This window comes from Mustela nigripes, chromosome 8 (assembly GCF_022355385.1).
Source record: "Mustela nigripes isolate SB6536 chromosome 8, MUSNIG.SB6536, whole genome shotgun sequence".
In the NCBI taxonomy this organism is placed as follows: Eukaryota; Metazoa; Chordata; class Mammalia; order Carnivora; family Mustelidae; genus Mustela; species Mustela nigripes.
The window spans coordinates 27532735-27547489 of record NC_081564.1 but is presented as its reverse complement, the minus strand read 5'-3'; positions in this window follow the sequence as shown (position 1 = coordinate 27547489).

Sequence of the window (14755 nt, the reverse complement as noted above, 5' to 3'; positions counted from 1 at the left end):
TTAAGAAAATTCAAATACAAGCCCCAGACTGGGAGAAAATATTTGCAAAATATGTAATACATAAAGAATACACAAAGAACTCTCAAAACTCAATAATGAGAAAACAATCCATTCAATTTTAATAAGGGAAAAGTTCTGAACAGATACTTCACTAAAGAAGATATATGGAAGGCAAGTAAGTACATGAAAAGATGCTTAACATTGTCAATCATTAGAGAATTAGAACCACAGATTAGGGGCGCCTGGATGGCTCAGTCAGTTAAGTGTGTGACTCTTGATCTCAGCTCAGGTCTTGATCTCAGGGTTGAGAGTTCAAGCCCCATGTTGGACTCTACGCAGGGTGTGGAGCCTACTTAAAACAAAACAAAACAAAACCGAAAGCCACAAATTAAAACCACAACAAGATAACACTACGCATCTGTTAGAACTACTAAAATAAAAAAAATCTAACGATGCTAACTCCTTAAAGGATGTGGATCAACTAGAACACTCACACGTTACTGAAGGCATTGCGTGATGATATGGCTACTTTGGGAAACAGTCTGGCAGTTTCATATAAAGTTAAATGTACACTTACTTACGACTCAACAATCTCACTTTTAGGTATTTACCCAAGGGAAGAGAAGACATATTTTCACACAAATGTTTCTAGTGGCTTTATTCATAATCACCAAAACCTGCTAATAGAATTGTCCTTTGATCGGTGAATGGATAAACAAGCTGGAGCACTCACACAATGGAATAATAACTCAGCCGCACAAAGTAATGAATGACCGCTGATATACGCAAGACATGGATTGTCTCAAGTGCAGCAGGCTATGTGAAAGAAGCCAGTATAAAAAAAGAAGCCAGTTTAAAAAAAAAAAAAAAAGGCTACGTGAAAGAAGCCAGCTACATATTGTATGATTCCATTTACATGACACTCTAAAAATGCAAAACTATGGGGATTAAAAAAAAAAAGAGACAGACCAGTTGGTTGCTAAGGTTTGCAGGTGGAAGGATGGGGTGATGACAAAGGAGCATGACGGGTTTTTAGGGGTGATGAACTATTCTATATTTTGATTGCAGCAGTGAGTGGCTACAAGACTGAATGCATGTATTTCAAACTCTGAACTGTACACTAAAGAAGATGCATTTTCATATATCTAAATTATATCTCAGTATACCAGATGTTTAAAAAAAAAATTTCACACAGCAAGTGCCTCGTTGATCTGTCTTAGTAATGATACCACATCTGGAACAACTGGGGTTACCGCTTGATTAAATTTACCACCATTCTCAGCCTTGACCTAAGTAGAATTTCCAGGGACCAGATGAATGATTTAAAAGATGGGGATCACCACATCTTCTTCAAGTTTTGGGGGTGGGAACATATTCTGCCATTCCACCTAGAGTGCCTTATTGGTTTTTGTTATTGTTGTTTTTTGTTTGTTTTGTTTTGTTTGTCTGTTTATTTGTTTTAAGATTTTATTTATGTATTTGACAGAGACAGTGAGAGAGGGAACACAAACAGGAAGTGGAAAAGGCAGAAACGGGCTCCTAGCTAAGCCGGGAGCCTGACATGGGACTTGATCCCAGGACCCTGGGATCCTGACCTGAGCTGAAGGCAGACACTTAACAACTGAGCCACCCAGGCTCCCCTGTTTGTTTGTTTTAAGAAAGATTTTATTTTTATTTATTTAGAGAAAGAGAGAGCAGGGGAAGGGGCAGATGAAGAAGGAGAGACAGAGAATCTCAAGCCGTTTCTGCACCAACTCCAAATCCCCACACAGGTTTTGGTTGACCACACAACCCCAAGATCATGACCTGAGCTGAAACCAAGATTTGGACGCCCAACTGACTGAGCCATCCTGGTGCCCCCACATTGTTTTTTGATGACCTATGATTGACTTTGTATATATCCAGAAACAGGAAATTATCACCAGCCAGTTCTGCAGATCCACTGGACACAGTGTGAAACTGACATGGGGGAGGAATCTATTAATCACCAGTCTTCTGTATTGTAGTTACCTGCAAACGAACAGGATGACTTTTTTTTCTTCCTTTCTTCTTTTTCCCCCTGCCTTCTGTATCACCTCAGAACCTGTGTCAACAGCCCTCAAAAGTATCTGGATATTCATTCCCATTTCCTGTCAGTTATTGGGTAAATAATGAGAGGGTCTCCTTGGGGAAGGATTTCTGAAATATTGTAAGGTCCTCCTTCAAGTACACCTGGTTTTCCTATTGATTTATTCTGGATCTGAGAATAGTTTATATCTGGAAACTGGGAAGGGCTCGTGACTCTCCATTAGTGTGGCTGAATCACTGGTGTGACTCACCCACTTGCGATCACTAGTCAAGCCATATGTGACTGCCCCTACATCTGATACCTCAATGTACCATGGTCTATTACTCATTTATACATGTCCCTGTGGACCAGAGTCTCTTGGTTGCCGTCTCAACTTTTCTGCCTGTGTCAGTTTGAGTCTTCTGATGGTTAGACACCAAGCTGGGATTAGACATGTATGAGAGTTTTTAGGGCAAATAGCTGAAAGGGGAAAGGAACAAGAATTGGTAGGGATAGACCTCAGACCATACTACTGATCTGAGACCTGAGAAAGGAGAAAGGGAAAGAAGGAATGGTGAAGAAGGGTCTCAGGTGGAAGTTCTAAGAAAATCTTATCCACATTCATGGGGAGTCCCCAAGCAAAAGTTGCCCATTAGGGTGTCCATGCGAGAAGGAGTGGTCCATCACTTGTAACCCAGCCAGAGCCTGGATGAAACAGCTGAGGGCTATCCTTCAATTTTCATTGCTCAGCCCTCCCCCAAGGTGTTCTGGAAGGAAATCTGGGAGGGGCATCTCACTCCCTTCATGGTAAGTAACTTCATCTGGTCTCTGTGCTTTGGTGCTGCCACTGGGACTCCCACCATACTCATTGAAATGGATTAGTCTAATTCTATGGCAGTATCCCTACCATGAACTCCAGTCTGTGGAGGATAGCCACCACTGAGTGTTTCCAGAGTGGCAGCCCCTCCCATCAACTTCATTTTATGAAGAGAGTGTCATCTGAGCCCTGTGGAAAACAGTCCACTGGTGTTTCTCTGGACCTTTATAATAAGTCCATTGTAACATGAACACCTCTCTCTGATCATTTTTACCCTGTTCCTCAAGGGCAAGGAGGTTCCAGAGCCTCCCATTGTTTTGACACTAGGGTCCCATTTATCCAAGTTTCAAGCACCATCCCATTAAGACCAATTCTAGTTGTCTTAATCATGGGGGCACTGCACCAGGATCAATAAACTCTCTCCATCTGGCCTTTTACTCTCTTCTTTCCTTTTTTTTTTTTTTAAAGATTTTATTTATTTATTTGGCAGAGATAGAGGTCACAAGTAGGCAGAGAGGCAGGCAAAGAGAGGGAAGTAGGCTCCCCACTGAGCAGAGAGCCCAATGCGGGACTGGATCCCAGGACCCTGAGATCATGACCCAAGCTGAAGGCAGTGGCTTAACCCACTGAGCCACCCAGGCACCCCCTTTTACCCTCTTCTTGATCCAACACCCTCAAGACACACGTGAACTCCTAGGTCCTGTTTGGTCATTCCTCCTGTCATCCAGAGACAGTACTCATGTCAGGACACTTTGAGACTTGATTTTTCTTATTAGTCCAAAACAAATGATGGGATATGGGACATTTCTTGAGTAAGGCAAGCATAATTCTGAACCAGCCTTTGGGTGAGATCTCTGCCATGTCTCCAGATGAAGTTGGAAGCTCCAGATGTGTAGGAAGGAGGAAGCCCCTTGACCCAGAGGTCCTAGGGAATCAGAGTTACAGGTTAAGTGTATGCAGCTAGATGCGGCCATGCCAAGTCCCAGGTCCTATGCCCTCTCTATCACAGCCTGACTTTGGCGTCAGAGACACTAGGGCTGTGAAATCTGTCACCTTGTTTCTCTGTTATGCTCCACCCACAGATCTTGATCTTCCTTCTGGCCACAGATTACACAGACCTCTAAGCATTGCCATAGAAGCCAGCTGGCTCCCACATCAGTTGGCTGTTCTGAGACCACCATTTTCTTCTAGTGCTCTGTTGGCATTTAGCGACAACCAGCCCACTCCATGGTTTTACAGTGACCATTTCCACCATATTGCTCAAATGTTGGAGATATTAGTCAATGCAACCCCTTCCATCTGAACCTGCAGATCCACCACATTCAAGGGGCTTTTCCGGTAAATGTCTTATTACTTGGGGAACCGAGCAAGCTAGAGTCACTAATAAGGTCCTTACTTCTATTTGACTGGTGAGCTATCCAATTCCAGAATTTCACTCTGAAGTTCTGCTTCTTATGACCATGACCAGCTGCTTAGGGTTTCACAAGAATCCAATCCTGAATCGAATGCAAGTAGCATATTTAGGAGATGCTCCTACAAAACGTGGATAAGGAATGGAAGGATGGCAGGAAAACAAGTTATCACTCTTGTGCAACTGGAGTTTAATTCCACTGGGGACCCCTGGGAAACATCCTAGAACACATATCTCGGACTGTTGGGTCTCCCAATAATGGGTCCGTGATTAAAGAAGCGAGACTGATACAAAGCGAAGGTGAAACAAAGCTTTATTTCGTGCCAAGCATCAAGAATCAGACCGACTGTCAAACAGACCGGTCGGGGCCGCCCCTTACAGAGAGGGTGACCCCCCTCTGTTTCACAGGCTAATTTTTATAGAGCAAAAGCCATGTGGTTGGGCCTGGCCACACACAGGTGGCCAATGAAATTGTAACACACAGAGAAAGCTGCACAGTCATGTTAGGTCACACATAAGTGACCAATTGAATTACAATTTACCCTAGTAGACATTTGAATCAGCCTATCACCTTGGTCAGAATTGGCACCCAAAAGGTGCCCAAAGGGCGGGGCCCATACTCCTTGGTAGCTAGGAGACAGTATGCACCCTTACTGATTGAATACCTCCACCTGGCCTGACCCACCTTTGTATTTGGGCTTTTTTACCTGGGACTGGTTTCCAGGACTTGTTTTCAAGTAAGTTCCCCGGTGGGGGAGTGGGGCAAGAGTCAATTTAAGTTTTACAACAAAATGGCAGTTCAACCGGGGTGGGGCCACTCTGGCTGAATAGGCCCTTACAAGACTACTGCCTTGGAAGGGTGGGAGAACCAAGGTGTCTATGTACCTACCAACTCTCATCGGTCATTGGTTGAGAGCTGCTCTGGGAGGAGCTAATTTCTTGCACCCTTGTCCTCCCCTGCACACCGGCACTGATGGCCAGAGATGTCCAGGTGATAGAAACTAGAAGTCAAGCAGAAATGCAAGTGTTGAGGGAATACAGGCAGGTCCCAGACAGCTTCTACTACAATCTCCAGAGGCTGAATGAAGATTCTCTCAGTGGAGACCAAGAGGACTATGTTAATTCAAAAGATTTTGGAGGCAGATGGAGAGTCCTGATGTGTACGAGGGTTCCGATTTAGGTAAGTGTCAGTCAGGGTTGACTAGGGAAGCAGAATCACTGTGAAGGATACAGAACAAAGGATTACTAGGAGGGTGGATGTTTTGCCGGGGTGTGAGTGGTGGAGCAATATTCACAGGCTACTGCCTCTCCTCTACTGTTGAGCCTGAGCTCGCTCTAGGTTATCCAGATCCGCAGTTGGGAAAGAAAGCAACATAGGCAAATTTATACCCATCTCTCCCACGTTAACCTCAGTGCTGGCAGTGACCCCTGGCACAGAAACAATGACGCAGCATCGCATTCAACTTCCAGATCTTCCGTTGAGTGTTCCCCTACGCCTCATCCTAGCCAAGCCATGCAGGGAAGAGAATTCTGCTAACGTGGTTTAGTTGAGCTCAGGCAAAATGGTATGAAGCCAACCCCAAGTGACTGAGAAGAAAGATTTCTAGAGAAATCTGATGATGAGTTTATTCTGGTTTATAGCTTGTAAGATTGTGGAGCATAGAGGGAAGTCAACAGAAATGGGAAAATCACATTGCAAAGAACGTGAACACTGCCAGTGATGATGGGCTTGTCCGCCCTTAGGTGGTGGCCACAGCTATTGACTGGAGGAGGGTGAGGCAGAGGCGTGCCCTTCAAAAATCAGCACTGATCTGGGACACTGGCATGGCTGGGGCTTGACATAGAGTTTTCTGCATGACAAGGAAAGGAAGGAAGCAGCTGCTGGGTCAGTACACAAGTCCAGGTGCCGTGGAGTCTGCCACTGAGTCTGCATCAGTGAGCAGGAAGCTCAATCCAAGACTGGGAGGCGGTTGAGAGCAGCCCACGCGAGGACACCCTGGGACGAGGCCACAGCGCCCCTTGCTGGCCACAGGTCAAATTTCAGTCTTTCCCTGAGGGGTTCTTCCATCCAAGACCCCAGCATCGGACAGACAGTGGACAGGATTCCAGCCCCGGAGCTGCCAGCTCTGCTCTGAGAGATGGGGTGCCTGAAGAACGAACAGATGGGGGTTCGTTCCGGGCAGCCGAACGTTTCCATCTTTTCTTTCTTGGCTCCTGCTTCTTGTTACATAACCCTTCTTAATTCTATGTTTAATAATGCATTAACTTGGGGCACCTAGTAGGGAGTAGGGGAGTAGGGGCTCTTGATCTTGTGGTCTTGAGTTCAAGCCCCACGTTGGGTGGTGTAGCGTTTACTTAATAAAAAAAATGTTAATTCATTCTTTTTTCTGCTTGTTTTGCTTTGTTTTTAGCTATTCAATATACCTGAAATGTATCTTTGCATACAGAGAAGATAGGTGGCTGCATTTTTTTAAAATGTGGCAAGTTCTGGTAAGGCTTAATAACAAAAGACTTAACTACAAGCTTATATTGTGCTTCAAATTTCACTCTTTAAGGGACTGATGATTCTTTTCTGCTCATAATTATTTCTTCAGAGAACAAGCAATTAGATTATTGATGTTTCATTTAATGTTCTTCTCTCATTTGCTAGGATACATAAAACACTTTCAAATTATTTTTGCTATTAAGAAGAGTTAAATGGGGGCACCTGGGTGGCTCAGTGGGTTAAGTCTCTGCCTTCAGCTCAGGTCGTGATCTCAGGGTCCTGGGAGCGAGCCCCGCATCAGGCTCTCTGCTCAGTGGGGTGTCTGCTTCCCTCTCTCTCTCTGCCTGCCTCTCTGACTACTTGTGGTCTCTGTCTGTCAAATAAATAAATAAATAAAGTCTTTTTTAAAAAGGAGTAAAATGTATTAGCTTCTTACAGTTTTATTTAAAAGATTTTATTTATTTATTTGACAGAGAGAGATCACAAGTAGGCAGAGAGGCAGGCAGAGAGAGAGAGGAGGAAGCAGGCTCCCCGCTGAGCAGAGAGCCCAATGTGGGACTCGATCCCAGGACCCTGAGATCACAACCCGAGCCGAAGGCAGCGGCTTAACCCACTGAGCCACCCAGGCACCCAGCTTCTTACAGTTTAATTGAATGGCAAAACATTGCTTACCACAGCAAATGGAAAATCAACTATGTATCTATAATCCAAAAGGTTGTATATCCAGAAAAACATAAATAGCCAAAATAAACAGAATCTTGAATTTCATTTAATATTTGAAATATCATGTCTACTGCCATATCACCCTGAACACGCCCAGTCTGGTCTGAAATATCATCCCACTTCTTTCTGGACCTGCTTCATTTGTCAAATGTACTTTTAACTGAGATGTAACTGACATATAACACTATTCATTTTAGGTGTGGGATATGATTATATGTGTCTATTGCGAAGAGATTACCACTGTAAGTTTTGTGAACTACCATCACCACATATAGGTATTTTTTTTCTTGTGATGAGAACCTTTAAGATTAACTCTCTTAACTTTCAAATACATCACAGTTTTGTTAACTAGAGTCCCCATAATGTACATTATATTCCTAGGACTTACTTTTCTTACTTTTTTAAAGATTTTATTGGGGCACCTGGGTGGCTCAGTGAGTTAAAGCCACTGCCTTCGGCTTGGGTCGTGATCCCAGGGTACTGGGATCAAGCTCCACATCGGGCTCTCTGCTCAGTGGAGAGCCTGCTTCCTCCTCTCTCTCTGCCTGCCTCTCTGCCTACTTGTGATCTCTGTCTGTCAAATAAAATCTTTTTAAAAAAAATTTTTTATTGGGCGCCTGGGTGGTTCAGTGGATTGGGCCACTGCCTTCGGCTCAGGTCGTGATCTCAGTGTCCTGGGATCGAGCCCCGCATCGGGCTCTCCGCTCGGTGGTGAGCCTGCTTCCTCCTTTCTCTCTGCCTGCCTCTCTGCCTGCTTGTGATCTCTCTCTGTCAAATAAATAAATAAATAAAATCTTTTTAAAAAAAAAAGATTTTATTTATTTATTTGTCAGAGAGAGAGAGCGAGAGAGAGCACAGGCAGACAGAATGGCAGGCAGAGACAGAGAAGCAGGCTCCCTGCTGAGCAAGGAGCCCGATGTGGGACTCGATCCCAGGACGCTGGGATCATGACCTGAGCCGAAGGCAGTCACTCCACCAAATGAGCCACCCAGGCATCCCAGGACTTACTTTTCTTACAACTAGAAGTTTGTACCTTTTTAAAAAAAAAAAAAAATTTATTTATTTGAGAGAGAGAGCGCACAAGCAGGGAGAGCGGCAGAGGCAGAGGGAGAAGCAGGCTCCCCACTGAACAGGGACCCCAATGTGGGGCTCAATCCTAGGACCCCAAGATCATGACCTGAGCTGAAGGCAGACACTTAACCAACTGAGCCACCCAGGCGTCCCTGGAAGTTTGCATCTTTGACTGCCTTCACCCATCTTGCCCACCCAGACTCCCGCTCCCTTATTTTTCCATCATGGACAAGAACTTCATTTCATCATTCAATAAACATTGAGGGAATACCATCTGACAGACACATCCAGCAGTGGGGACACAGGTGTCAGCCCCTCAGGGATCTCACATTTTGTTGGAAGGAGACAAGCACTGAACAACTAAGCAAATACATCATTTGTAAGGTGGTGACAAAGCAAGGTTGGGACAGAGGGTCATGGGAGTGCTGTCCTGGTTGGGGGCAGGACAGACCTTTCTGGCAGGGGGGCGGGGGCGCCTTAGCAGTAGCCGCTGTGGGGAGGGTGAGTCAGACGGACAAGACGACGACAGCCAGGCCAGGGGTGGGAACACCCAATGCAGGTGACCTTAGGTGGAAGGGTGCCCAGAACGTTCTATGAATGTTCTCTGAACAGCCAGACCAGGAGCTCTGCGAATAGAGGCGACAAGGTGGCTGAGGAGCAGGCTGAGGGCCTGGAAGCTGCTGTAAGGATTTTAGCTTTTCCCTGAGAGAATGGAAAGGTCACCACAAGGGAATTTTATTTTATTGGTTTCTTTTTTAATGCTCAAGGGCGATTTCTTTTAAAATTGAGGCTGTGGGGGGCCTGGGTAGCTCAGTCAGTTAAGCATCCGCCTTCAGCTCAGGTCATGACCCCGGGGTCCTGGGATCGAGCCCCACAATGCTGTCTCCCTCTTCCTCTGCCCCTCCACCCCTAGCTTGTGCTTCCTCTCTGTCTCTCTCTCTCAAATAAATAATAAATAAAATCTTTAAAAAATCAAATCAAATCAAATTGAGATTGTGCCCCGGTTGAAGTCACTCCCTATATGACCCAGGTGGTGGCCAAGCCTAGGAGAGAACCACTGGAGTGCTCGAAAAGGCAGGTATCAGACAGAGCTGTGTGCACAACCTGAGACACCTCCCCCTGCCCGCATGCATGTGTCAGGCTCATGTATGTTCTCATTGTTTCTGATATAAATATTTTTAAGAGCTTTGCTCAGCCTCTGTATCTTGGAGAGATCTTACTTCCCACACATAACACAGATGTCTTCGACAAAGGCTTTCCCTCGGGTATTGTGTTTTGGGCTACTTGCAAGTCAGACTGATGTTCTGTCATGGTCAACCCTGGTCAAGGGCTGTTGAGTAGCCACTTCCCACTGAGCTGGGGTCTCATCTTCCCAGTGGTGCTGGCAGGGCAAGGAGAGATGGACAGGGCTGGTCAGCTGGTGGTGTTTGTCTGTGAGTCCCATGAAGCCTCTCCCCTGGCCCCAGGCAGCCTCTGGAGGAGTCAGCCTCATCCTCTGTCTGAAAGAGTCCCTGCAGAGCCCCCACAGGCGAGGACTACAAAGGACATGGACCCCTACGGAGTTGAGCAAGCCAAGGTGGGGGTGTGGGGGGGTGGAGGGGGGTAGCAGTCAGAAAGGCTCCTTCAGGAGAGTGGACAGCGCAGTGGTGAGACGGGACAGCAGACAGGAGAAGCCCTGTGCCTTTGTTTAGTTGCTCATCTTAAGCTGCTGGAGGGGGCCCCTGGGTGGCTGAGTCAGTTAAGCATCTGTCTTCGGCTCAGGTCATGACCCCAGGGTCCTGGGATCGAGCTCCACATTGGACTCCCTGCTCATTGGAGAGCGTGCTGCTCCCCCTGCTTTTACTCTCTCTTGCTATTTTTGTCTGTCAAATAAGTAAATAAAATCTTAAAAAAAAAAGAAGAAGAAGCTTCTGGAAACAATGCCTGGCATTTTAAGCACCAGGGTATTTTGAGTGTGTAACTGGCCATCATGTCAAACCACATCACTCATCCGAAGCAACCAGCGCCATTTCCTCACAGGCCAACCTTCCATCTGGACACACAGGAGTCCAGTGAGCAGCAATGGCTCAGCCTCCTGAAGACATCTGGGCCATTCCCTTGTGTCTCTGGCCTTCGTGTCTTCTCCGTCGTCTTCAGCCTCACACCTGCTCAGCCTGATGCCCAGGGTCCTCCTTTCTTCCCGTCTCTTGGAAATACAGCCGATCCTCCTCCCTCCCCTCTGGATTAAATCATATTCCCCGGTGCCTCAACTCGGCCATAAACTTTGTTTATGGTGGATTTTTACCTGCACAGGTGGAAAGTTTAAAAAGTGAAATTATAGATTTTTCTCATATACTTAAAACTATTCATGGAAAATTGCATTCAGACAAAATGTTACTCCATCCCTGACCCCTCTCTTCTCCTTGACCTTGACCTTTATCTTAGGGTTCTCCAGAAAAACAAAACCAATAAGAGATACAGATGGATGGATAGAAGACAGACAGATAGGGACACCTGGGTAGCTCAGTTGATTAAGTGGCTGCCTTTGGCTCAGGTCATGATCCCAGGGTTCTGGCATCGAGCCCCACATCAGGCTCCCTGCTCAGTGGAGAGCCTGCTTCTCCCTCTCCTTCTGCCTATTGCTCTGCCTACTTGTGTTCTCTATCAAATAAATTTTTAAAATTTTAAGAAAACAGATAGAGGGGCACCTGGGTGGCTCAATGGGTTAAAGCCTCTGCCTTCAGCTCAGGTCATGATCTCAGAGTCCTGGGATCGAGCCCCGCATCAGGCTCTCTGCTCAGTGGGGAGCCTGCTTCCTCCTCTCTTTCTCTCTGCCTGCCTCTCTGCCTACTTGTGATCTCTGTCAAATAAATAAATAAATAAAATCTTAAAAAAAAAAAAAGAAGACAGATAGATATAGCAATATCTAGAGACTTATGGTAAGGTATTGCTTCATGTGATCACAGAGGCTGAGAAGTCCTGCCATCTGCTATCTGCAAGCTGGAAGCCCCACAGACTGGAGGTGTGGTTCAAAGGCGCAAGAGCTGGGGAGTGGGGGTGGGCAATGGTGTAGATTCTAGTCCAAATCTGAAGGCTCGGGGACCAGGAGCACCCAGTGCAGAGGAAGATCAATGTCCCAGCTCATGCAGACAGTGGGAGGGAGAGTAGCTCCAACCTTCCCCTGCCTTTGTGTTCTGTGCAGACCCTTGATGGATCAGATGACGCCCGCTGGGGACGTGCACATAGAGAAATGGCTGTTTAAGTCCCTCACATCCTCTGTGATATCTATTATTAAAAGAACAGAAAATTACAAATGTGGGTGAGGATGTGGAGAAATGGGAACCCTGTGCCCTTGGTGGGAAGGCAAAATGGTACAGCTATTATAGAACATGTACTGAGGAGCCTCAAAAAATGAAAAACAGAATTACCATTTAATCAAGTAATTCCACTTCTGGGCATAGAGCCTAAGAATTGAAAATAAGATCTCAAAGACATATTTGCACAACTGTGTTCATAGCAGCATTATTTACAACAGTTAAAAGGTAGAACCAACATTTGTCCATCGATCGGCATATGAGTAAACAAAATATGGTCTATCCATACCATGGAACATCATTCAGCCATAAAAAGAAAAGACGGACCTTGAGAACATTTTAGTAACAGGCATATGGTGGATGTGAAGTGGCTTCTCATTATGATTTTGGTTTTCATTTCCCTAATGATGAGTGATTTTTGAATAATTTTTTCACGTACTCCTTGGCCTGTGGCCAGTGATTTTTGAACAATTTTTTCATGTACTCCTTGGCCTGTGGCCAGTCATTCTGTATCTTTAGGGAAATGGCTGTTCAAGTCTTTTGCTCATTTTTTAAACTGGATTGTTGGTTTTTTTTTTTAAAGATTATGTTTATTCATTTTATTTTATTATTATTATTTAAGATTTTATTTATTTGTTAGAGAGAGAGAGATACAGAGCGCAAGCACAGGCAGACAGAGTGGCAGGCTAGAGGCAGAGGGAGAAGCAGTCTCCCTGCCAAGAAAGGAGCCCGATGTGGGACTCCATCCCAGGATGCTGGGATCATGACCTGAGCCAAAGGCAGCCGCTTAACCAACTAAGCCACCCAGGCGTCCCTGTATTTATTCATTTTAGAGAAAGAGAGCTCATGTGTGAGTAGGGGGAAGGGCAGAGGGAGAGAGAGAGAATCTCAAGCAGACTCCCCACAGAGTGTGGAGCCCAACACGGGGCTTGATCACAGGACCCTGAGATTGTGACCTGAGAGAAATCAAGAGTTGGACACTCAGCCAACTTGTGCCGTCCTGGCATCCCTGTGTTAGGATTTTTGGCTTTGGGTTGTAGGAGTTCTTTCTACCCTGGATATCAATCCTGTATCACGTATTTGATTTGCAAATATTTTCTCCCATTCTGTGTATTGCCTCTTCACTCTCGATTGTGTCCTTTGACTCAAATAAGTTTTAGATCTGATGTAGTCTGATTTGTCTATTTTTTCTTTTGTTATCTGTGCTTTTGGTGCAATACCCAAGACATTGTTGCCCACAAGTTTTAGTACATTGTGTTATCATTTCCATTCATCTTAAATATTTTCTAATTTCTTTTGTGATTTCTTTTTTTGCCCCATTGACTATTTAGGAACATGTCCAATTTCCACATATTTGTGAATTCCCCAAATTTGCCTCTGTGATTTCTTTCTTATTTCGGTCCTTTGCGGTGAGAGAATGTACTTTGTGTTATCTCAATCCCTTTAAATTTAGGAAGACTGATTTTATCACCTCCCATAAGGGCTATCTTGGGGAATGTTCCACATGTGCTTGAGAAGAATGTGTACACGGCTATTGTCGAGTGGATGGACTGTTCTAGAGATGTCTGTTGGCTTTTGTTGGCTTACGATATTGTTCAGATCCTCTATGGCCTTGTTCAGCTTCCATCTACTTCTTCCATGTACTACTGAAAGTGGAGTATTGGGAGCTGAGACTAATATAAGACTGTACATTATGCACTGGAATTAACATTTTAAAACTTAGTAAAATTAACATAACAAAAATATTATAATGAACCCAGAATGAAAAGTTTCAATAAACAGCCAGAAAAGAAAAAAAAAAAAAAAAAGAAGAAGAAGAAGAAGGAAAACTGGGATAGCAGAGTCTCCAACCACTATTACCAGATGAAGGAACCTGTTTGAACAAATCCTGATTAGGGTTTGTGATCCTTGGGATCCAAACAAGGGTGGGAGGAGCATATGAGAAGCGAACAGTCTACTCCCCCAAAAGATTAAAAAAAAAAAAAAAAAAAAGAGGATAATGTCAGGATAACATTAGCCCACCTTACATCACTCCCTCAAAACGAAAGAGTGAAAGTCTGAGGAAAATACCGCCATCCCCTGCAAGCCTCCTGTCCCCTTCCCCGAGGCTTCGTTTTTCACCAGAGGTAAGGCACAGGGAGGCTGGAAGTTGGGGAGCAGGCAGTCTACGCTGGACTATGTGGAATGCCGCTGAAGCCGATAGAGCTGCAAGGATAATTGTCTTTACAGGTCAACCACAACCCTCCCCGCCATTCCAGGAACCACCCTCTAACTGGGAAGTGTGCGCAAGTGCCTCAAATCGCACTCTCCTCTCATTTTCTGCATCTAGTTCGAGCTCGGCTTCAGCTCACCAGAGGTCAGATCTGGCCCCCAGAGTCGCCCCTCTGGCCGCAGGTGGCCGCCCCAATCTCCATCACCTACCTATTGGACCAGTGCGAACACCTCTCAACAAGGCCGCCAGGGGGCAGTACAGAGTCGCATTTGCTCCTCCTTACTCCAAGTGTGGTCCGTCTGTAGGGTGGCAGCCACGACACCCCCTGGGAGCTTTAAAAACAAAAACAAAAACAAAAAAACCAAAAAAAAAAAAAAAAAAAAACAACTCGTTTCCGGGGCCAGCTCAGACGTGCTGAATGTGAATCCACACTTTCCCCAGGTCCCTGGCATTCTCTGCACACCGAAGACTGAGAAAGCACGTCCTTAGCCCTCATCATCTGGTTCAGCCTCACCGGCTGAGAGGCTTGCCTGAAAACCACGCGTTTGGGCAAGCGGAGAAGTCACTTCCCCTTGGTCTCTGGCGCCACTGGGTTGTAAACTGCACACCCCTTCCCTCCTAGGTAGTCTGGGCTGTTTTGACATCTTGACCAAGCCTCCCACTGGATCTTTGCAGCCCTGCTTCCTTGATGACTTG